Here is a 26,202-nt window from a genome sequence, read left to right as displayed (position 1 = left end):
GCGAGAGAGAGGAGTTGGGGGAGAATGGAGGTGTCCTGGAGGTTCACGGCGCGGCGTGGAGCTCATCCATCCAGCCCCGAGGCGAGGAGGTGAAGCAGGGCGACGGCCAGCTGCGTGGCGCGCGCTGCGGTCGCCGTCGGGCACCTGCCTGCCTGCCTGGCCGGCAAGCAGCTCGCTGGAGCGGCGCTGGGCTGGGCCGGCAGGTGGGCCGGGTGCTGGGCGCCAGGTAAGTTTTCTGTATTTCTCCTGTTTTCTGTTTTTTAATACTTCTGCAACTTTGTTGAATTATTAAAAATACTTAGGCAACTCCTAAAATCACCAAACTACTCCTGGTCCAAAGTTGGATTATTTCCAACATGAAACATTTTAGTTTGGAGATATTTGAGCATTTGAATAATTTATATAATTTTAAATGCCCAAATTCAAATATTTATGATTTAATTCAAAGACCCTAAGATGACCTAGGAAAATGTGCATCACTTTTGGCAGAGGTTCTGAACCAAGACAAAAATGATGGGCATTTTGGAAGGGCATTTCAGGTTCATTGAAAAAGTTTTTAGTAAACCCTAGTTGGTTTCAGAGGGGGCTGGGGGTTCTGTCATCCCCATTTCAGGTTTCTGGTGAAAGAATAGACATGATGCAACACTCTAATGCATGAACTAGCTAGGGTGTGACATCCACGCAAAGGAGAGTCCTACCCAGACACGGGACGAAGTCTTCAATCTTGTATATTCATAGTCCAACAGTCCAACATAAGCATATAGTCCGACTGTCCGAGGACCCCCTAATCCAGGACTCCCTCACCTGGCGCCTGGCATCACGAGATACCAGGACTCCATGGATTCATGGATGGAGCAAGGCAGCCGTGCTTGGTAGTCCGAACGGCATGCGGACATAGCTGTGGGGGCGGCCTCCACACCGGCCAACACGGGACGGCTACAAGAGCTCCTGGGAAGTAGCCCTGTTGAGGCCCGAGATGTTAACGCAGACGCGCAGCTCGCCGCTCGTGTCCTAGGCGGCGGCTGCATTGAGCGACGCGGGCCGGCGCTTGCTACGTCTTGAGCTTGTGTTGGTTTTCCTTGAAGAGGAAAGGGTGATGCAGCAATAGTAGCATAAGTATTTCCCTCAGTTTTTGAGAACCAAGGTATCAATCCAGTAGGAGGCTCCTCACAAGTCCCACGCACCTACACAAACAAACAAGAACTCGCAACCAACGCAATAAAGGGATTGTCAATCCCTTCACGGCCACTTCCGAAAATGAGATCTGATAGAGATAATATGATAAGATAAATATATTTTTGGTATTTTATAATATAGATTGGAAAAGTAAAGATGCAAATAAAAGTAGATTGAAAGCTTATATGTAAAGAGATAGACCCGGGGGACATAGGTTTCACTAGTGGCTTCTCTCAAGATAGCATAATTATTACGGTGGGTGAACAAATTACTGTCGAGCAATTGATAGAAAAGAGAATAATTATGAGATTATCTAGGCATGATCATGTATATAGGCATCACGTCCGTGACAAGTAGACCGACTCCTGCCTGCATCTACTATTATTACTCCACACATCGACCGCTATCCAGAATGCATCTAGAGTATTAAGTTGATAAAGAATAGAGTAACACATTAAGAAAGATGACATGATGTAGAGGGATAAACTCATGCAATATGATATAAACCCCATCTTTTTATCCTCGATGGCAACAATACAATATGTGCCTTGCTGCCCCTGCTGTCACTAGGAAAGGACACCGCAAGATTGAACCCAAAGCTAAGCACTTCTCCCATTGCAAGAAAGATCAATATAGTAGGCCAAACCAAACTGATAATTTGAAGAGACTTGCAAAGATAACTTAATCACACATAAAAGAATTCAGAGGAGATTCAAATATTTCTCATAGACAAACTTGGTCATAAACCCACAATTCATCGAATCTCGACAAACACACCGCAAACAGAGTTACATCGAATAGATCTCCAAGAAGATCAAGGAGAACTTTGTGTTGAGATTCAAAGAGAGAGAAGAAGCCATCTAGCTAATAACTATGGACCCGAAGGTCTGTGGTAAACTACTGACAACTCATCGGAGAGGCCTTGGAGATGATGTAGAGGCCCTCTGTGATCGATTCCCCCTCTGGCGGAGCACCGACGAAGGCTCCAAGATGGGATCTTGCGGATACAGAAGGTTACAGCGGTGGAAATAGTTTTGCTTGGTCTCTTCTGATGTTTTTGGGGTACATGGGTATATGTAGGAGGAAGAAGTAGGTCACTGGACGCTCGAGGGGCCCACGAGGGTGGGGGCGCGCCCACCTGTAGGGGGCACGCTGGGCACCCTCGTGGATGCCTCACTTGTTTCTTGACCTCCAATCCAAGTCCTCTAGATCACGTTTGTTCCAAAAAGATCGCTCCCGAAGGTTTCATTCCGTTTGGACTCCGCTTGATATTCCTTTTCTTCGAAACACTGAAATAGGAAAAAAACAGCAATTCGGGCTGGGCCTCCGGTTAGTAGGTTAGTCCCAAAAATGATATAAAAGTGTAATGTAAAGTACATAAACATCCAAAATAGGTAATATAATAGCATGGAACAATCAAAAATTATAGATACATTGGAGACGTATCAAGCATCCCCAAGCTTAATTACTGCTCGTCCTTGAGTAGGTAAATGATAAAAACAGAATTTTTGATGTGGAATGCTACCTAGCATAATTCTCAATGTAATTTTCTTTATTGTGGCATGAATGTTCAGATCCAAATGATTCAAAATAAAAGTTCATATTGACATAAGAAATAGTAATACTCCAAGCATAATAATCAAAGCAATCATGTCTTCTCAAAATAACATGGCTAAAGAAAGTTCATCCCTACAAAATCATATAGTTAGGCCATGCTTCATTTTCGTCACACAAAAATGCTCCCATCTAGCACACCCCCGATGACAAGCCAAGCAATTGTTTCGTACTTAAATAATCTCAAACTTTTTCAACTTTCACACAATACATGAGCGTGAGCCATGGATATAGCACTATGGGTGGAATAGAATATGATTATGGAGATTGTGTGGAGAAGACAAAAAAAGAGAAAGTGTCACATTAACGAGGATAATCAACGGGCTATGGAGATGCCCATCAGTTGATGTCAACATGAGGAGTAGGGATTGCCATGCAACGGATGCACTAGAGCTATAAATATATGAAAGCTCAACAAAAGAAACTAGTGGGTGTGCATCCAACTTTCTTGCTCACGAAGACCTAGGGAATTTTGAGGAAGCCCATCATAGTAATATACAAGCCAAGTTCTATAATGAAAAATTCCCACTAGTATATAAAAGTGACAACATATGAGACTCTCTAAATGCAGAACATGGTGCTACTTTGAAGCACAAGTGTGGAAAAGGATAGTAACATTGCCCCCTTTTTTATTTTCTTTATTTGGGCCTTTTTTTATTTAGCCTTTTTTATTTGGCATTTCTCTTTTTTTATTTGGGGACAATGCTCTAATAATGATGATCATCACACTTCTATTTATTTACGCCTCATGAATTACAACTCAATACTAGAACAAGATATGACTCAATGTGAATGCCTCCGGTGGTGTACCGGGATGGGCAATGAATCAAGAGTGACATGTATGAAAAATTAAGCATGGTGGCTTTGCCACAAATATGATGTCAACTACATGATCATGCAAGGCAATATGACAATAATGATGCGTGTCATGATGATGAACGGAATGGTGGAAAGTTGCATGGCAATATATCTCGGAATGGCTATGGAAATGCCATAATAGGTAGGTATGGTGGCTGTTTTGAGGAAGATATAAGGAAGTTTATGTGTGATAGAGTGTATCGTATCACGGGGTTTGGATGCACTAGCGAAGTTTGCACCAACTCCCAAGGTGAGAAAGGGCAATGCACGGGACCGAAGAGGCTAGCAATGATGTAACGGTGACAGTGCGTATAATCCATGGACTCAACATTAGTCAAAAAGAACTCGTATACTTATTGCAAAAATCTACAAGTCATCAATAACCAAGCACTACGCGCATGCTTCTAGGGGGATAGATTGGTAGGAAAAGACCATCGCTCATCCCCGTCCGCCACTCATAAGGATGCACAATCTAAGAACACCTTATGTTTCAAATTTGTTTCACAACTTTTACCATACGTGCATGCTACGGGACTTGCCAACTTCAACACAAGCATTCTTTAAATTCATAATCACCCAACTAGCATGACTCTAATATCACTACCACCATATCTCAAAACAATTATCAAGTATCAAATTGATCATAGCATCCAATTCACTTCCTATGATAGTTTTTATTATACCCAAGTTGGAGGCCCATCATTCTAGGACCAATTTTATAACCATAGCAAATACCGTTTTGTTCTAAGAGACTCTAAAAATAATAAAAGTGAAGCATGAGAGATTAACAATTTCTACAAAATTAAGCCACCGCCGTGCTCTAAAAGATATAAGTGAAGCACTAGAGCAAAAACTATCTAGCTCAAAAGATATAAGTGAAGCACATAGAGTATTCTAATAAATTCCAATCAAGTAGGTTTCTCCAAAAAGGTGTGTACATCAAGTATGATTGTGGTAAACTAAAAATCAAAGACTAATACCATACAAGACGCTCCAAGCAAAACACATATCATGTGGCGAATAAAAATATAGCTCCAAGTAAAGTTACCGATAGACGAAGACGAAAGAGGGGATGCCTTCCGGGGAATCCCCAAGCTTAGGCTTTTGGTTATTCTTGAATATCTTTGGGTGCCATGGGCATCCCCAAGATTAGGATCTTGCCACTCCTTATTCCATAGTCCATCAAATCTTTACCCAAAACTTGAAAACTTCACAACACAAAACTCAATAGGAAATCTCATAAGCTCCGTTAGTGAAAGAAAGAAAAACCACCACATAAGGTACTGTAATGAACTCATTATTTATTTATATTGGTGTTAAACCTACTGTATTCCAACTTCTCTATGGTTCATACCCCTACATACTAGCCATAGATGCATCAAAATAAGCAAACAACACACGAAAAACAGAATCTGTCAAAAATAGAGCAGTCTGTAGCAATCTGTAACTTTCGAATACTTATGGAACTCCAAAAATCCTACCCAAAATGGTATGTCCTACGCAATTTGTCTATTGATCTACAGAAAAAAGAATCAATGCAAAATCACGTTTCTGTGATTTATTGATTTTTTTCTCGTGAGCGCAAAGTTTCTGTTTTTCAGCAGAATCAAATTAACTATAACCATAGGTTATCCTATAGGTTCTACTTGGCACAAACACTAATTAAAACATGAAAACACATCTAAACAGAAGGTATATGCAAAATTTATTACTAAACAGAAGCAAAAACAAAAAACAAAAGTAAAATTGGGTTGCCTCCCAACTAGCGCTATAGTCTAATGCCCCAAGCTAGGCATAAAAGCGAGGATAGATCTAAGTAGTGCCATCTTTCACACTTGATTCATAAGTAGCTCGCATGATAGATTCATAAGGTAATTTAACTTTATTTATTGGAAAGTGCTCCATGCGTTTCCTTAATGGAAATTGGAATCTAATATTCCCTTCCTTCATATCAATAATTGCACCAATCATTCTAAGGAAAGGTCTACCAAGAATAATAGGACATGAAAGATTGCAATCTATGTCAAGAACGATAAAATCTATGGGCACATAGTTCCTATTTGCAACAATAAGAACATCGTTGATCCTTTCCATAGGCTTTTTAACGGTAGAATCTGCAAGGTGCAAATTTAAAGAGCAATCATCAAGATCATGGAAGCCTAGAATATCACAAAAAGTGTTTGGAATTGTGGAAACACTAGCACCCAAATCACACAAAGCATAACACTCATGATCTTTAATTTTAATCTTTATAGTAGGTTCCCACTCATCATTAAGTTTTCTAGGTATAGAAACTTCCAAATTAAGTTTTTCATCATAAGATTGCATCAAGGCATCAAAAATATGTTTGGTAAAGGCTTTATTTTGACTATAAGCATGAGGAGAAATTCAAAACGGATTGCAACAAGGAAATACAATCTTCTAAAGAACAATTATCATAATTAAATTCCTTGAAATCCAAGATAGTGGGTTCAATGCTATTTAAAGTCTTGACCTCTCCAATCCCACTTTTACCAAATTTAGCATCAAGATCTAAAAACTCATCATTGGGATGCCTTTTAACTAAAGTTGACTCATCTCGAGTCCCATCATTATTAAGATTCATACGACAAAACAAAGATTTAATAGGGGACACATCAATAACTTTTAGATCTTCATCATTATTTTCATGCAAACTAGAAGAACACGCCTTCACAAAGCAATCTTTCTTAGCACACAATCTAGCGGTTCTTTCTTTGCACTCATCAATGGAAATTCTCATAGCTTTGAGAGACTCATTGATATCATGCTTAGGAGGAGTAGATCTAAGTTTGAAAGAATCAACATCCAGAGAAAGTCTATCAATGTTCCTAGTCAAATCATCAACTTTAAGCAATTTTTCTTCAAGCAAGGCATTAAAATTCTTTTGAGAGATCATAAATTCTTTAACGCTATTCTCAAAATCAGAGGGTATATTATTAAAATTTCCATAAGAGTTGTTGTAGGAATTACCATAATTATTAGAGGAATTACTAGGGAACGGTCTAGGATTAAAGTTTCCTCTATAAGCATTGTTACCAAAATTATTCCTACCAACAAAATTCACATCCATAGATTCATTATTATTATCAATCAAAGTAGACAAAGGCATATCATTGGGATCAATAGGAGCACTCTTAGTAGCAAACAATTTCATAAGTTCATCCATCTTTCCACTCAAAACATTAATTTCTTCTATAGCATGTACTTTTTTACTAGTAGATCTTTCGGTGTGCCATTGAGAATAATTAGTTGTAATATTATCAAGGAGTTTAGTAGCTCCTCCTAAGGAGATTTTCAAAAACGTGCCTCCTGTGGCCGAATCTAAAAGATTTCTAGAAGCAAAATTCAATCTGGCATAATTTTTTTGTATGATCATCCATAAATTCAAACCATGAGTAGGGCAATTGTGAATCATCAATTTCATTCTTTCCCAAGGCAACATGCTCATGATCAAGTTGTTTAAAATTCATAATATCATTCCTAAGAGAGATGATCTTAGCGGGAGCAAAATACTTAGAGATAAAAGCATCTTTGCACTTATTCCATGAATCAATACTATTCTTAGGCAAAGACGAAAACCAAACTTTAGCACGATCTCTAAGTGAAAACGGAAATAACTTCAATTTATAAATATCATTATCCGTATCTTTCTTCTTTTGCATCTCACACAAATCAACAAAGTTGTTTAGATGGGTAGCGGCATCTTCACTAGGAAAGCCGGAGAATTGATCTTTCATAACAAGATTTAGCAAAGCAGCATTGATTTCACAAGACTCAACATCATTAAGAGGAGCAATCAGAGTACTAAGGAAATCATTATTATTGGTATTGGAAAAGTCACACAATTTGGTATTATCTTGCACCATTGCGACAAGCAATCCAACACACAAGCAAACAGAAAAAAGGCAAGCAAAAGAGAGAGGAGATTGGGAAAGAGAGGGTGAATAAAACGGCAAGAGTGAAGTGGGGGAGAGGGAAACGAGAGGCAAATACCAAATAATGTAAGTGCGAGGGAGATGAGTTTGTGATGGGTACTTGGTATGTCTTGACTTGAGCGAAGACCTCCCTGGCAACGGCGCCAGGAATCCTTCTTGCTACATCTTGAGCTTGCGTTGGTTTTCCTTGAAGAGGAAAGGGTGATGCAGCAATAGTAGCGTAAGTATTTCCCTTAGTTTTTGAGAACCAAGGTATCAATCAAGTAGGAGGCTCCTCACAAGTCCCACGCACCTACACAAACAAACAAGAACTTGCAACCAACGCAATAAAGGAGTTGTCAATCCCTTCACAGCCACTTGCAAAAGTGAGATCTGATAGAGATAATATGATAAGATAAATATATTTTTGGTATTTTGAAATATAGATTGGAAAATTAAAGATGCAAATAAAAGTAGATTGAAAGCTTATATGATAAGAGATAGACCCGAGGGCCATTGGTTTCACTAGTGGCTTCTCTCAAGATAACATAATTATTACGGTGGGTGAACAAATTACTATCGAGCAATTGATAGAAAAGCGAATAATTATGAGATTATCTAGGCATGATCATGTATATAGGCATCACTTCCGTGACCAGTAGACCGACTCCTGCCTGCATCTACTACTATTACTCCACACATCGACCGCTATCCAGCATGCATCTAGAGTATTAAGTTCATAAAGAATAGAGTAACGCATTAAGAAAGATGACATGATGTAGAGGGATAAACTCATGCAATATGATATAAACCCCATCTTTTTATCCTCGTTGGCAACAATACAATATGTGCCTTGCTGCCCCTGCTGTCACTGCGAAAGGACACCGCAAGATTGAACCCAAAGCTAAGCACTTCTCCCATTGCAAGAAAGATCAATCTAGTAGGCCAAACTAAACTGATAATTCGAAGGGACTTGCAAAGATAACTTAATCACACATAAAAGAATTCAGCGGAGATTCAAATATTTCTCATAGATAAACTTGATCATAAACCCACAATTCATTGGATCTCGACAAACACACCTCAAAAAGAGTTACATCGAATAGATCTCCAAGAAGATCAAGGAGAACTTTGTATTGAGATTCAAAGAGAGAGAAGAAGCCATCTAGCTAATAACTATGGACCCGAAGATCTGTAGTAAACTAATCACAACTCATCGGAGAGGCCTTGGAGATGATGTACAGGCCCTCCATGATCGATTCCCCCTTTGGCGAAGCGCCGGCCAAGGATCCAAGATGGGATCTCGCAGATACGGAAGGTTACGGCGGTTGAGGGAGTCCTGTATTAGGGGGTATCCATACAGCCGGACTATATACTTTGGCCAGACCGTTGGACTACGAAGATGCAAGATTGAAGACTGTTGGACGCATCTAACCAACTCGCGTGGTTCACCGGTTCCACTGACGTCACCCTTAGATAGAGTTATTCAGTCGATACAGAGGTGTGCTTAAAGTGGGGGGGGTGTGCTGTCCCTATTGGGATGGGCCCTTCCCCATAAGGCCCCACCGTCGGGGCATAAGCGCCCTCTTGCTACCCATATGCAAGGCGTCGTCTTAGCCTTGCCTTCCCAGGATCGCTCCCACACCTATCATGTTCGTGATCGGCCTCCTCAACTGTGTATCGATCGAAAGGCAGGGCGGCAGAGCCCCCAACCGACGGGAGTAGTTACGTCTAGTATGTCCCTCCTCGATTCCCGACATGCTATGATACCCTAGGGTGGGTAGGAGCGGGTCGAGTCCGTATCACCGCGGAACAACTGCAGCGGATCCTCAGACATATATGAAATGGAATAAAGATGGACCAAGGTACTTATGAATGTAACCACAATTAACATCACTATGGTCAGGCTATCGAACACAGAGTCAAAAGTGAATTACGAGTCAGGCCAATCTGCGAATCGAGCGAGCTCCCCTTGCAATGATGTGGTGGTGAACCTCTCATTCATCTTCATTGCTCTCCGGACCGTGCGGGAAGGTTTCCCATCACACAGCTCACCAACTTGATCTTCTGCGGGAACCTTATGTAAAAACAGGCCTGGCAAAAGAGGTACGGTCTTGCTTTCCTTTACCACTCAAGTGTACGACATCTGCCGTGCTTAGGCCCCTTCTTCCCTTCCCTAATCCAAAAATGAGTCCACCGCCTGCCTGGCACTATATGGGTATAGGTATGGCGTGCAGGCCAGCCTCCCTTGGATTTTAGGTGATTAACTACCGAAGCGAAGAAAAGGCTGGATCAAGAAAAGGGGGGTACTACGAGCCCTCTGCCCCACGCATCTAACTAGCTCGCGTGGTTCACCGGTTCCACCGACGTCACCCTTAGATAGAGTTATTCAGTCGATATAGAGATGCGCTTAAAGTGGGGGGTGTGCTATCCCTATTGGGCTGGGCCCTTCCCCATAAGGACCCACCATCGGGGCATAAGCGCATAGTGTCTGGATGGGACTCTCCTTTGCGTGGAAGGCAAGCTTGGCGATGCGGATGTGTAGATCTCCTTCTTTGTAACCGACTCTATGTAACCCTATCCCCCTCCGGTGTCTATATAAACCGGAGGGTTTGGTCCGTAGGACAACAACAATCATAATCATACGCTAGCTTCTAGGGTTTAGCCTCTACGATCTCGTGGTAGATCAACTCTTGTAATACTCATATCATCAAGATCAATCAAGCAGGAAGTAGGGTATTACCTCCATCGAGAGGGCCCGAACCTGGGCAAACATCATGTCCCTAGCCTCCTGTATCATTAGCCTTAGACGCATAGTTCATGACCCCCTACCCGAGATCCGCCGGTTTTGACACCGACATTGGTGCTTTCATTGAGAGTTCCACTGTTCCGTCGCAATAAGGTTCGATGGCTCACCTTGTTGTCAAGGACAACATCACCTCTGGAGGTGCCTTGGCTGTAGGCCAGACCCTCCGGCTAGGCGGCTTCGTCATGACCGCCCGTTCGACCTCCACGCTGACGATGACTTCTCAGGTCATCAAGAACAGCCTCCGCGCTAGCTCGGAATTCACCGAGCTGATGGATCCAATAGATCTCTCGTCCCTGAACGAGCTCTTGGATCGCATCGCCACCCTGGGAGTCGCTACAGATTATGATCGGATTGGGCTTAAACCCGACCAAAGGGAGATTAACTCTCCACCGGTTACCCATCAGATAGAGGTGGTTGAGGAACAAATCAGTGATTCTTCCTCTATTCTGAGGATGAACTATGTCCAGATTCCCGAGCTCTCTGAGCCGGATGCCCGTCTACGGGAGGACATGGCCTAGGATCCGAACTTAGAATTGGGCAATGGGCCAGGAAAATTGGGCAACATCCTGGAGTCTGAGCTGCCATGCTTGGAAACTCCTGCGCCCCTGGGTTTCAGATTGGGTCAGGGTTTGGACTTAAATCTACCCACCCACCCAGATACAAGTGATCTTTCCCACATTAGTCAAGAGCCCCAAGAGACAGTACATCACTTCTAGGCCAGATTCCTCCTTGTAATGAACAAGGTCAAGGACTGTCGCGAGGAAGACGTAATCTCATTCTTCTGCACAAATTGCACGGACAAGGGAATTCTCAATGCGATAAGTCGTCGTGAGATAGTACACTTTGCTGACTTGGTGACCTTAGTACAGACGTACTTCATGATGGAAAGCGCCTGGAAAACCCAAACAAAATTCTGGGATCCTCCGGCTCTCACTAAATCCCTCGTCCGAACTAAAAGGGTGCACTCCCGTAAGCCATCCAATCCAATCACAAAGAAGCCAAGGCCCCTCACCGGGCGTGGAACCGTACTGCAGGGATGGCTCAATGGGCCATGCAAAATTCATAGCACACCGGATACTATACCAGCACACATCCTTAGAGCATGTTGGGTACTCCGGTAGGTGGCCAAGTGCGGCGAGGATCTCCTCATTAATAATACCGCAGAGCCCCATCCCACGGAGGATAACCATACAGTACTGACAGTCTTTGAGACTTTCGCCTCAAACAATAGGCGTAAGCGAGCACTCTGCAGCCTCGCCGAAGTCTGCCACGTTGCAGCAATAAATCCATGGAACGACACGGCTAGAACTTTCAATGCCAGTGACGAACCTAAATTCCGAACAGTTCGGGCACCAGCCGTGTTAGTCCTTAGTCCAATCATGGACGGGTTCCGGCTTACTAAAGTGCTCATGGACGGCGGCAGCGGATTAAACCTCATTTACGAGGAAACTCTTAAAAAGATGGAAATAGAAAAGAGCCGCATCAAGCAAAGCAGCACGACCTTCAGGGGAATCATCCCTAGTCGGGAGGCATGATGTGTGGGAAAAATCACACTAGATGTGGTATTCGTCACGCCGGAGAATTATGGGTCCGAAGAAATCATATTCCAAGTGGCCCCGTTCAGTAGCGGATACCACGCCCTTTTAGGGCGGGATGCTTTCATGAGCTTTCAAGCTATACCCCATTACAGGTACATGAAGTTCAAGATGCCCGGGGCCAATGGAATCATCACTTTATCTAGTGATCCGAACATAGAACTCTGCGCTAAAAACAAAACCGCCGCACTAGCCCTTGAGGCATTATCCGAAGCCCTCGCAGCTGAGGAACTAACCGCGCCGCGCTCCACGGTGGACAGGGAAGACGTGATACTCGAAAAACGACCCAAATCCACCTCTTTCAAACCAGCGGATGAAATAGTCAAATTCCAGGTCCACCCAATGGACCCTACAAAAACATGATCAATTGGGACACAGCTGAACCCCACAATAGACGCCGCACTATGAGAGTTCTTGCGCGAGAATTGGGACATCTTCGCCTGGCATCCTTCAGACATGCCAGGTATCACATGCAGGCTGGCCGAGCATAGCCTAAACATACTAAAGGGACATAACCCGGTCAAGCAGACTCTTCGGCGCTTTTCAGAACACAAGCGACAAGCCATGGGAGAAGAGCTAGCCAAGCTACTCGAGGCTGGATTCATCAGAGAAATAAAACATCTGGACTGGCTAGCAAACCTGGTGATGGTACCAAGAAGGATAAATCATGGCGCCTGTGCGTCGACTTCAAGGACCTTAATAAGGCTTGCCCAAAGGATCCCTTCCCACTACCCCGCATCGATCAAATAATCGATGCTACCGCAGGACACGACTCACTTTGTTTCCTCGACGCATACTCCAAATACCATCAAATTAAGATGGCGGAGTCTGACCAAGCCGCAACGGCATTCATCACTCCATACGGCCCCTTCTGTTTCAACACCATGCCTTTCGGGCTCAAAAACGCCGATGCAACCTATCAACGCATGATCCAGACATGCTTGGAAACACAAATCAGCAAAACAGTGGAGGCATACGTAGACGACGTGGTCATCAAGACCAGACATGTCGAATCCTTAATAGACGACTAGAGGCTTACGTTCGACAATCTCCGAACATATGACATCAAGATCAATCCGGAAAAATGCGTCTCGGCGTACCTGGCGGGAAAACTCTTGGGCTTCATCGTTTCCAATAGAGGAATTGAAGCAAATCCGGCTAAAATCCGAGCTCTGTCACAGTTGGCTACCCCAACAGACCTCAAGCAAATCTAGAAACTAACTAGATGCATGGCTTCCTTAAGCCGCTTTATCTCCCGATTAGGAGAAAAGGCATTACCTCTCTATTGCCTTCTTCGACGCACCAACCACTTCGAGTGGACGGATGCGGCTACGGCCGGACTGGAAGAAATAAAGGCCCTCTTGGCTAGCAACCTAATCCTGGCTGCACCAGGTATTGGTGAACCCATGTTGTTATATATAGCTGCTACACATCAGGTTGTAAGCGCGGCACTCGTCGTCGAACGAGAGACGGAAGGACATAAATTCCCGCTTCAAAAGCCGGTATACTATGTTCCAATGTCCTCACTCCATGCAACTCACGGTACCCACATTATCAAAAGATAGCATATATACGCGGTCTTCATGGCATCCCCAAAACTATGACACTACGTTCAAGAGTGTTCAATCACGGTGGCCTCCAAAGTACCACTCAATGACATAATAAATAACCGCGATGCCATGGGCTAGATTGCTAAATGGGCTATCGAGCTCCTCCCATTTGACATAACATACAAATCACGCCGAGCCATTAAGTCGCAAGTACTGGCTGACTTCGTTGCCGAATGGACGGAAGCCGAACTCCCTAAAGAGTATGACGCGTACTCCAATTGGATCATGCACTTTTACGGCTCCAAGATGCTGGCTGGTCTAGGGGCGGGCGTTGTCCTGACATCCCCCACAGGAGATACAGTCCAATACGTACTTCAAATACTATACATGATTCCAACAATGCAACCGAATATGAGGCTCTGTTGCACGGTCTTCGGATGGCAGTTTCCATGGGCATGCAACGCCTAGAAGTGCGTGGGTATTCGAACCTCGCAATATCTCAAATAAATGGAGACTTTGACGCCAAGGACCCAAAAATGGCGGCCTACCACAATGCCGTTCTTAAAATGTCAGCTCGGTTTGAGGGGCTCGAATGCCACCACGTGGTAAGAGAAAACAATAAAGCGGCGGATATCCTCGCCCGCATTGGCGCTAAGCGCGACCCTGTCCCACCTAACATCTTCCTGGAAAGGCTGTTCAAGCCATTCGTGGTATGGGAAGGGGAGACCGGCAATTTTAGTCCGGATCCGAAGACAACCCTAGACTCCGAACACTCTGACATAATCGGAGGCTCTGCCACCGAAATAACACTGTCGGCCCACGTGATTATGGCTATAATCGCCCCATGGACAGAACCCTTCTTAGCCGACCTAAATAGGCAAGAACTCCTTGAGGATCAAAATGAGGCATGTTGCATTGTGCGATGCTCTAAAGCCTACAAAGTCCACGAGGGAGAGCTTTACAAGAAAAGTGCGACCGGAGTGCTCCAAAGGTGCATTTCCGAAGAGGAAGGACGGCAGCTTTTGGCAGAAATTCATGCTGGACTTGGCGTCCATCATGCCGCTACTCGGGCCCTTGTAAGCAAGGCCTTCCGTACAGGTTTCTACTAGTCGACAGCCCGAGCGGACGCACAGGACCTCGTCCAACATTGCGTCGGTTGCCAGCTTTTTGCCAATCAAAGCCATATGCCGCCTACCGCTCTCCAAACAATCCCCATAACCTTGCCCTTTGCGATCTGGGGCTCGATATGGTTGGACCCCTTAAAGGAGGAAGCCATAAGAAAAAATACTTGTTGGTCATGGTAGATAAATTCACCAAATGGATAGAGGCCAAACCAGTTAAAACGGCTGAATCCGGACCAGTGATAGACTTTATATCCGGAGTCGTATACCATTACGGTGTCCCCCACAACATCATCACCGATAACGGCTCCAACTTTACAGCCGACGAGGTGAAAACATGGTGTGGCAGATGGGTATTAAGCTAGATTATGCCTCTGTCTATCACCCACAAACAAACGGTCAAGTCGAACGAGCAAATGATCTTATTATGAGCGGCATCAAACCCAGACTAGTGCGATCCTTGAAGGAATCAGATTTGCACTGGGTCGAGGAGCTCGACTCCGTACTATGGGGGCTGCGGACCACGCCCAATCGTACCACTGGATGCACACCATTTTCCATGGTGTACGACGTAGAGGCAGTGATGCCCTACGATATCATTCATGATTCACCTAGAGTGCGCATGTACGAAGAGAGAGAAGCCGAGCTAGATTGGCAGGACAGTATGCCTCTATATATACATAGCTTTCAAAGCTTCAAGTATGCCTTGACCGCACACTCCTGCCGCACTATGTGTGCTCAATATTCCTGGGGGCTTCTTATACAGAAGCTTTACATACATGTCTTTTGGGCTTTATGCCCACCACATATGCGTCATTTCTCCATATGTGCCTTATTCACCATTATATGCATCGATATGACTTAAGTTTTGGCCAAGCTGGGTTTCCTGGCTCTTGTGTTTATGCCCTACGTTCCGGTTAATTCGGCTAGGGCATAAGGGGAGCACCTCTGCGATTGTTACTACCGGGTCAGCCGGATGTGTACCTCAGACTGGTGAAGCCGAAAGTTAGCGTTCTTAAGGGAATATTCGGTCGATGAACAAAAGATGTCTTTTACTTATTACAAAACATGCCCCCAGATGTTTATATCCTGTGTTATTTTTTGTAGTACGGACATGCACATTACTGCATGCACACCCAGGGAAAGGAACCCTTAACGGAACTATTCTCCCTAGAAGATGTTTCTTACTACCCATGTAATATAACATAACTAGTTGGGTACTTGTCTGTTCAAGCACTTATGACCCCTACACCTGGTTTCCACGCACACCCCAGTTTTTACATAGCTGCGCGGGTATTCGGATACACTCCGGACTATCGGGTCCAGAGGTTGAAGCGAAAAGGTCGGCCAGGAAAAATGATTTACAATCCGGCTAGGGACAAAATATGTCCTTCAAAGTACAACAGTCACTTAAACTGACTGAATTCTTCTTCTATACCATCCAACAGGCTGTCTAGCCTACAATCCCGTTGGGAATACTTTGCAGCTATAGCTACCTGGTCATATACCGGACTGACAGGGATCTCTTTCCCATCTGGCCCTACAGGTCCAACCTCGGCCATATGGTCCGGGTCAGCCTTTGTGTATCGCGTCTTCACCATGGCCCAGGCTTCCCTCGCACCTTGTCGGCAGGCCGATATCTTCCATAATCGGAAGCGCCGCCGCGCTCCCTTGAGCATCTCCACAAGCTCTCCCATGCCTCCGGGCAGGTATGCGGACGGCCACAAGGCCTAGGCAATACCTTGCATCACCTTCCAAATTTGCTCATGCAGTTGTGAGAGTTCTTGGAGAAGATCGCTTGCAGATCCAGGCATCTCCTCTCCGGGACGACCTATCAGCATACCTACAGATATAATTCTATTAGTGTGTTTCTCCGCCGAACTGCTTAAAGGTTCGTTCGATCACTTACCAAAAATGCCGCGTCGAAGCCGCTTATTCTCCTTCACGGAGTCGGCAAGCTGGCCCCAGACATCCTTCAATTCAACGTTTAGCCGGGTCTTCGCGTCCTGGAGATCATTCTTCTCCCAAATCACTTTTGTAAGCACATGCTCGCCAGCCTTCAGCTATCATTGAGCATGAGGGTCATCCTCCGATACGATCTCTGGATTACCTCTGGGATTTTCTGAAGAATCTATTGTTAGATTTGCACGTATGCCGAATACTAAACTGGTATATGTCATTACATTCTTTTTTGATCAAGACAAATGTTACCAGACGAGGCCTTCTTGGACTCCTCCATTCCGGCAACTGCGGCCCGTAGCTGGGCTTTGCACTCTTCCAGCTCTTTAGACAGCTGGGTATTCTTCTCTGTAAGAACCTATGCACATCATTGATCCTTAAGTCAGTTGTGCCAACTATTTCAAGTCTCAAGGGCTACTGATATACATACTTATCAAATTTTCTTACCTGTATATCCTTTACATACTGGTCCGTAGCTCTGGCAAGGCCATCTTGAGAAGCTCGGATGTACATGTCCCCTGAGTTGAAGGCGTTGAACGCCTCTTCAGAGAAATTAGGGTCGCGTAATGTGGCCTGTCGGCCCCTGTGATTCGTGGCGCTCTCCACTTTGAAGTTTGTAACGGATAATCTATCCGTGTCCTCTATAGGAGGACTGTTCGACTTTGCCCCCGCGGTGACCTCCGCCCTAGTATCCGGCCTCAGAGTCCGGCTGGTGGAGGCATGACCCGCAGGCTCTCCGGATACAGTCCGGCGAGTGCTTTTCCTGCGGGGAGCCATGGACATTATTATATTTTAAAAGAAGGTAACTGCATAGCAGATTTCCTAATCATACCTCAGCGACGGCGTCTCCGTCCTGACCGCTTTCATTTTAAACCGACCTGGCTTCGGGGCTCCTTGTTGACGAGTCACCTCCGGTTCGGCGCGGTGTTCCGATGACCTTCCCTGTACGACACATTTCAAGTACGGTGGATAGGGTGCAAAGAAGACATCCTTATTGTGAATTGGGACTCCGGTTTTACTTACGTGCGATGCAGGGAGTAGGCCGGGATAATCAACTATGATGGCCACCAAGGCACCACCACAACTTAACTGATAAAAGTTCCTGTTAATGAGCTCCACAAATGTGCCCAGATCTTCTTCGAGTCCAGGGCGAGGGACCTGTCGGGGTCTTCTGGCTGTGGAGACGGGATGTGAACCTCCCTCATAGCTCTTTGTAGTTCCTGCTATGAATGGGCAAGGTAAATATTTGTGATAAGGAATGCGGAAAAAGGCTGGAATAAAAGATGGCAGCTCACCCAGATTGGGGGGTTGTACATGGAGAATCTATCCCGTGGTTTAATCCGGATGAACTCCTCCTCTTCTCCTTTGAATAAGTTGGACAATATTTTCACCAGAGCGACGGCGGAGTCCGGAACTTTATGGCCGCAGCGGTTGGCATCGTCTTCTGCATTAAAGTGCCACATGGGTTTCCCCCGATACTGAAGTGGCTGCACCCCCCGCATTATGCATATTGACATAACTTCAATAATTGTCAGTCCTGATCTAGCCAGTGTCTTTATCCTGTCCATCAGAAAAAGGACCTCTCTGTTATCTTCCTCCAGGGGGCTCCAAGGGCGCCAACTGTGGCATTTCTTCAATGGAGCATTGGTAAACTCAGGAAGGCCCATCTTAATAGGGTCCGGAAGGGGACGTCCTCCATATAAAACCACTCTGAAGGCCAGTCTTCAGATGTCTTCTTTGGAGTACCGGACAAGTATCCGGTCTCGGCGATGCGCCATATTTTGGCTCTGCCCACTTGATATATTGACCCCTCCTGAGTATGGGGTACGAGGCAAAATAGCCTCTTCCACAGCTCGAAATGAGCTTCACAGCCCAGAAACAGCTCACAGAAGGCGACGTAGCCGGGGATGTGCAAGATCGAGGCAGGGGTGAAGTGATGCAGCTGGAGTCCATAGAACTCCAAGAGCCCACGGAGGTACGGATGGATTGGAAATCCAAGTCCCCTTAGCAGAAAAGGGACAAGACATAGCCGCTCCCCCTTGGATGGACTGGGAAAACTCTCCGCTTGCTCCCCACCATTATAGGTGGCAAGTCCGGCTCGGACGGGGACCATGTATGCAGGCAGGAGAAACCCCTGGGTATGCAACTCTACCAATCGGCTATGGGGAACAGAACACTTCTCCCAGTCACCTGGCTTAGTGCTACGGGAGCGAGAGGAGGAGCCACGATGACCGGCCATGATGGAATGGTTTCTTCTGGGCACGCTCTGATGGATGCTCGTGAGGTAAGGATGGTGTGATTTGGATCTGAGGATCCCTGTCTCTTTAAATAGACAATTTACTTACAGGGTCAGGGTGGCAAATGTAAAAATTCCCCGACTTCTCGCATTCGCTCGACATGTAGAGATGGCCATTATTGCAGCACAGAAGCCGAGAAGTGCAATGTCGATGGGAAGCCAGACACTGCTTGTTACAACAGGTACTCTGGAGAATTTGGAGAAGAACCCGCCTTGCAATGCCGAAGACAATCTGCGCGCCGGACTCATCATCATTGAAGCCTGGTTCAGGGGCTACTGAGGGAGTCCTGGATTAGGGGGTATCCGGACAGCCGGACTATATACTTTTGCCGGACTGTTGGACTATGAAGATGCAAGATTGAAGACTTCATCCCGTGTCCGAATGGGACTCTCCTTCGAGTGGAAGGCAAGCTTGGCGATTCGGATGTGTAGATCTCCTTCTTTGTACCGACTCTGTGTAACCCTAGCCCCCTCCTGTGTCTATATAAACCGGAGGGTTTGGTCCGTAGGACAACAACAATCATAATCATAGGCTAGCTTCTAGGGTTTAGCCTCTACGATCTCGTGGTAGATCAACTCTTGTAATACTCATATCATCAAGATCAATCAAGCAGGAAGTAGGGTATTACCTCATCGAGAGGGCCCGAACCTGGGTAAACATCGTGTCCCAGCCTCCTGTTACCATTAGCCTTAGATGCACAGTTCGAGACCCCCTACCCGAGATCCACTGGTTTTGACACTGACAGCGATGGAAATAGTTTTTCATGGTCTCTTTTGATGTTTTCGGAGTACATGGTTATATGTAGGAGGAAGAAGTAGGTCGGTGGACGCTCGAGGGGCCCACTAGGGTGGGTGGGGCGCTCACCCGTAGGGGGCGCGCCGGGCAGCCTTGTGGCCGCCTCGCTTGTTTCTTGACTCCCACTCCAAGTCCTCTAGATCACGTTTGTTCCAAAATGATCGCTCCTGAAGGTTTCATTCCGTTTGGACTCCATTTGATATTCCTCTTCTTTGAAACACTAAAATAGGCAAAAAAAATAGCAATTCGGGCTGGGCCTCCGGTTAGTAGGTTAGTCCCAAAAATGATATAAAAGTGTAAAGTAAAGCCCCATAAACATCCAAAACGGGTAATATAATAGCATGGAACAATCAAAAATTATAGATACGTTGGAGACGTATCAGCGCTCGCATCGCGTGGCCTACGCCTCCTGAAGATCCTCGATTTCCCGGATGATGAACTCATGCACGCTTGGTGCTTCACGCCCTGTGCCTTACTCCCGGAAGCGCGCGTTGCCCGAACACCTCCCACGTGACGCCGGCCAGGAAAGAAGCCCTTCAAAGGAGAGCCCCCGAGCCCAACCTGAGGGGGGTGCCAGGCGCACCTTCCTATGCAAGAGGGAGAGGCACCCCAGTAGAGGGTGAGGGGCCTGAAGCGCGATCATTAGGCACCCCAGCCTCTCGAGGGCCCCTGAGGAGGAGTTGCTTCTTCTTCTTCTTGGGGGCAACCTCAGGGGGATGGGTGGTGCCCTCGCCATCTGAGTTCTCGACCGCCGTAGCCTGGTGGGCGCTCTCGAGTGAGCACATCGCGTCCTTCTCATCGCAGGCGATTGTGATGATGTCGCGGCTTCCTGGCATCTTGAGGACATTGTAGATGTAGTGCGTTCCTGCCATGAACTTGGCGAGGGTTGGGTACCTGAGGATGGCATTGTATGGCAGGCGAATGTGAGCGACATCGGAGTCGATGAGCTTGGTGCGGTAGTTGTCGCGCTTGTCAAAGGTGACGGGGGGTCGAATCTGCCCTATGGGGTGAGTAGAGCCGTCAGTCACTCCTGAGAATGGCTTGGTGGGCTGAAGCTGGTTGTATGGCACCTGGAGCCTATCAAATGTCTCGACAGAGAGGAAACTGAGCCTAGCGCCACCATTAATGAGTGTCTTGGTGATGAGAACGTTGTTGATGGTTGGTGAACAAAGCATGGGGAGCGCGCCTGAAGTGGCCACAGACTTGAGCTGGTCGAAAGAGTCGAAGGTGATGAAGTACTTGGACCACCTGAGTGGACACGAGGCCTCAAGCTTGGGGAGGTCCGCGTTCACCTCACGAGCGAACTGCTTGAAGATGCGATGGGAGGCGGGGGCCTGAGCACCTCCAAGGATGCAGGCGATAGCACAAGGCTCTTGGAAGCCCCCAGCACCGTCATCCTGGTGGTGGTCGTCATTCCTTCTTGGTGGTGGTGGCAGCTGAGGAGGCCAGCATTGCCCTGAGGGCGATCATCGTGAGGCTGGTCCCGCCATGGACCGTCGCGAGGCTGGTCGCGCCAGTCCTGACGGGGGCCACGATCATCCCAGCTGCCTCCGCCGCGAACTCCTCCATGGTTGTAGTCACGGTCGTTGCGCTCAGGACGGCGGCCAAGCCGCTCGTCCCGGATAGCCCTAAGCTCTTGGCAGTCGGTTGTGTTGTGGTTGTGCACGTTGTGGAAGACGCAGAATGGGCGGTTGCCTTTGGAAGACTCAGGGTGATCACAACCGCGCTTCATCTCAGGCTCGGCCGCGAGCACCGTCGAACCCTTGCGCTTCACGTCGTTCGCCTTGGCCTTCTTGTCTTCCAGGTCGGCCTTTGGGAGCTCGAGGAGCAAGAGGTGGCCTTCTTCTACCCTCGTGCACCTGGTCGCCATATTGAACATCTCCAGAGCCAAGCACACGTCCTCGTGTATAGCGAGCTCCTCCTTCATATTGACGCCTCGGATGCCATCAGTGAACGCTGAGATGATGGCCTCGTCCAACACCTTATGGATCTTGAGGCAGACATTGGTGAGAGCTGGATGTATTTGTGCCAGGTCTCTCCTAGTTTCTGCTTGATGCGCCACAGGTCACCAGCTGCAAGAGCGCGGTCACGGGTGCCTTGGAAGTTGGCAATGAAATGCTCCTGCAGCTCGTCCTAGGAGGAGATCGACCCCAGCAGGAGGTTCAGAAGCCATGAGCATGCGCCATGCTTGAGAGACATAGGGAACTAGTTCGCCATGACCTTCTCGTCACCACTCGCCGCCTCGATGCTCAGATCATAGAGCTGAAGGAACTCGATCGGGTCAGGGGTGCGGTCATCGCGTGAAGGCAGATCCGGCTTGAACTTTCTAGGCTAGACGACATGGCGAAGCTCTGGAGTGAACGCCCGGCACCCCGCCGTGGCCATGGGGGCTCGTCGGGGAGGGCGGCCTGGTCTTGATGCCCACGCGCAACCACCTCGGGCTGCATGCAGTCTTGACGCGGGGGCACTAACGGAGCTGGGAGCGCACGCGTCTCTCCCTGGGGCTGCTGCACGACCCGACAACTTTCTTCATTGTGAGCGATCACCCTACGCGGCTGGTCGTGCTGAGAGGCCTCGTGCCTTGGCTCAGGGACGAAATCTTGCTGGAGAGGAGGAGGAGGGACGCCGTGAGCCACGTCACCTTTTTGGGGCTGCGGGGGAGGCAGCGAACAAGACAACGCATGAGCCTCTCTCGCAGCACTGACGAGCTCGGCGATGCGGTCCAGCCAATCCTCATAGTGGTCGTCAGCCGGACGGTAGCGCAGAAGCTCACGCGCCATGAGCAGCACCGACTGCGCGGTCGCCGGCCCGCGACGAGCATGGGAAGACAAAGCAGCGACTGGGGTCAGCGACGGAGTGGCAGTGCGGCCGTCGCGTCGCCTGGAGGGCGGCAACGATGAATCCTGCTACTCATGGGCTGCAGGGTTGGTGGTAGCATTGGCCACGAGCGACGAGGAGCGGCGGGTAGCACCGTTGTTCGCGGGCACCATCTGAGCGACGTGTGCGGCGAGGGCTGCCCGACGCTTAGCACGAACTCGATGAGCGTCCGCCATGAGAACAGCGGAGTGATGGCGAAACAACCAACGGAAGAGAGGCTTCGACATGCCCCCTACCCGGCGCGCCAAATGTCAGATTCCGAGCTCCGCAGACCCAAGAAAAGTTTGAAGTCAGGGGCGTTTGCGAAGAACTCAACCTCTCAAGCCAATCGACTCTCTTCTCTCACGACCTAGCTTGATGAACATGAAGGAAATGAACATAGCAATTTACCCAAGTTTGGGCCACCTTGCAGTGTAAAACCCTACTCCAGCTTTGTGGTGCATTAGCCTCGCGGGGGCTGAGGATGAACTAGTACAAGAGGAAGAACAGCCTCAGGAGGCTTGCTCTTGTGATGAGCTCTAGGGATTTGGTCTCTGGGGGTCCGGTCCCTTCTATAGTGGTGGCTAGGCTATATTTATAGTGGCCTCGGTCCTCTTCCCCCAAAACTTAGGCGGGAAGGGATCCCATAGTGGCCAATTTTGAAAGGGGACAAGTAGTACATCTTATCCTGACAAAAGGTGGTCTTCGCCTACAAAGCTTCTAATCATGACGATGTGGTGGGCTCGACGATGACATCCATCCTGCCGTTCTGGCGGTCCTAGTCTTGTTGCATGCAAATGGCAACCTTTGGCTGATTCCTGGGGACTCCACACCTGCGCTTGCCTCCTTAGCACCCAAGACGAAACCTGTCGCTCTGCACCTGCTGGCGCGCGCATGGCCTTGGTTGTCATGGCTGGTGTCACCTCAGCCTCATGAGGTGAGTGCTTGCATAGAAATCTGTGCTCCTCGGGAGGCCAACTGGGGAGGCCGCTCCTTCAGGAGGTCTTGACATCATCCGCCTCGCGAGGGTCTCCTCTTGTCGTGGTTGAAGATGGGTCGTACCAGGTCGTCGATGGAGCCGTGCCATGGGCAGTAGGCAGGCAAGTCTGGGTAACCTGGTTCCCAGAATACCAACAATACGCACCTATTACATGTTACAATGCGCATACCCAAGGTGACAATAATTGGAATTCTTTCTCATGATTATTGTAGTTTCAGGAGTTTATGTATTCATTATGTGTTAATGCTTTGTTCCAGTTCTCTATTAAAAGGAGTCCTTAATATCATGCAAGTTTTTATCACAAGCATGTATGACTATATACGGAGTACATGCCTACATTACATTGATGAATTGGAGCTACTTCTATGTTGCTCTAGGTTGTGACTGTTACATGATGAATGCCATCCAATGCAATTATCCATCACTGATCCAATGCCTACAACTTTCGCATACTGATCTTTGCTAAGTTACTACTCTGTTGTTGTTGTTAGGATTGCTACAAAACTGCTATTGTTATTGTTACCATTACTGTTGATATTGCTACTACCGCTATCAAACTATCATATTACAGGGCTACTGATCACTCTGATGCAGATATTTAGTTCTCCAAGTGTGACTGAATTGACAACTCAATATCTAATACTTGCAAATATTCTTTGGCTCCCCTTGTGTTGAATCAATAAATTTGGGTTGAATACTCTACTCTCGAAAACGGTTGCGATCCCCTGTACTTGTGGGTTATCAAGACCTTTTTCTGACGCTGTTGCGGGGGAGCATAGCTTTATTTGCTGAGTCACTTGGGATTTATATATGTTGATCACTATGAAGAATCTGAAGGATGATAGAACCAAGATCGTTCCCTCTAGGATGAGGGGAGGTTAGGAAGTGTTATCTAGCTCTTCACCTGATTCACCTTCTATCTTGAGTAGGCTTGCAACACCACCACCTGCTAATAATTCTGATATGTCGCACGTAATTGATGATGCTACTTCTTCTATGAATGATGATATTGATCATGCTAGTACTATGCTTGATGAATTTGTGCCGCTAGGTGAATTTCCTGATGAATAGCTTGCTAAAGCTAATGAAATTGAGAATGCTAAAACTGATGAAATTTATTATTCGCCTATTAGACCTAGCTATCCTAGAATTGAAATACCTAAGATACCCGAGGTTTATGTTGTTGTTGAAGATATAATTAGAGAACTCCTTGCTTGTAATGATAGAGATGAGGTTAAGAAACTACTACGTAAGCTAAATGAAAAATCTCTGAATGCAAGAATGAAATATGATCCTAAGTTTGTTGCTTCACCTATCTTTGTTAATAATAAGAATTATGAATTCTCTGTCAATCCTAAGTTAATTACTTTGGTTGAATCTGATCCTTTCCATGGTTATGAATCTGGAACTATTGTGGCACATCTTACTAAATTAAATGATATAGCCACTCTATTTGCTCATGAGGAAAAAATCGCTATACTATATCCTTAGGTTGTTTCCTTTCTCACTAAAGGGTGGTCCTAAGATATGGTTTAATACTCTTGCTCCTGGTTGTGTGCGTAGTCCCAAGGATATGATATATTATTTCTCTCGAAAATATTTTCCTGCTCATAAGAAACAAGTTGCCTTATAGGAAATATTTAACTTTGTGAAAATTAAAGAAGACAGTCTCCCTCAAGCTTGGGGAGGCTTCTCCAATTACTTAATTCTTTTCCTGATGATCCTCTCAAAAAATGAAATAATTGATATCTTTTATAATAGACTAATCGATGCTTCTAGGGACTACCTAGATAGTTGTGCTGGTTGTGTTTTCAAGGAGCGAGTTGTTGAACAAGTTGAAGAACTATTGGATATTATATTGAGGAATGATAATTATTGGACACTTCCTGAACCACCACCTAAACCAACTCCGGAGAAGAGGGGTATTCTATTTCTTAGTCCGGAAGATATGCAAGAGGCAAAAAACTATGAAAGGAAAGGTTATTAAAGCTGAAGATGTTAAGAATTTACCACCTATTGAAGAAATACATGAACTTGATACCCCGATGTAGCTAGTAAAGGTAAATTCTCTTATAAGATTTGATGAAGGTGATATCCCTTATAACAAATCTACTAGTCAATACTTGTATGAATTTGGGAATTACATTGTTAATCAAGAACACTTTAATATGTATGTTATCAAGCAATTGAAACGTAATGCCTACATGATTGATCGCTTGAGTGACTTAATGTTTAGAATTGCTACTGTTGTTAAAGGTCTAGGTAAACATGCATCCATGGTCCAACTCAGTTAGAACAAGTTGTTAAGTCTCAAAACAATTTTCTTAATGAGATGAGTAATAATATGAATGATCATGATGTTAGAGTAATGACTAGAGTGGGTAAAATGACTCGGGAGCCTCTTTATCCTAGAGGTCACCCTAAAATAATTGAACAAGAATCTCAGAGATTTAATATTGATGCACCTAGTCCATCTAAGAAGAAAAACAAAAACGAAAACAAAAAAGGTAGGACTTTGCATACTTCTAGTGAACCTGAGGTGGAAAAACCTTCTGAGAATGGTAATGATGTTTCTATTTTTGATGTTGAGAGACAATCTATTAATGAACATTCACCTAGTGATAATGACAATGATGA

Source organism: Triticum aestivum, chromosome 1B (assembly GCF_018294505.1).
Source record: "Triticum aestivum cultivar Chinese Spring chromosome 1B, IWGSC CS RefSeq v2.1, whole genome shotgun sequence".
Taxonomy (NCBI): Eukaryota; Viridiplantae; Streptophyta; class Magnoliopsida; order Poales; family Poaceae; genus Triticum; species Triticum aestivum.
Note: the sequence above shows the minus strand (reverse complement) of the source record.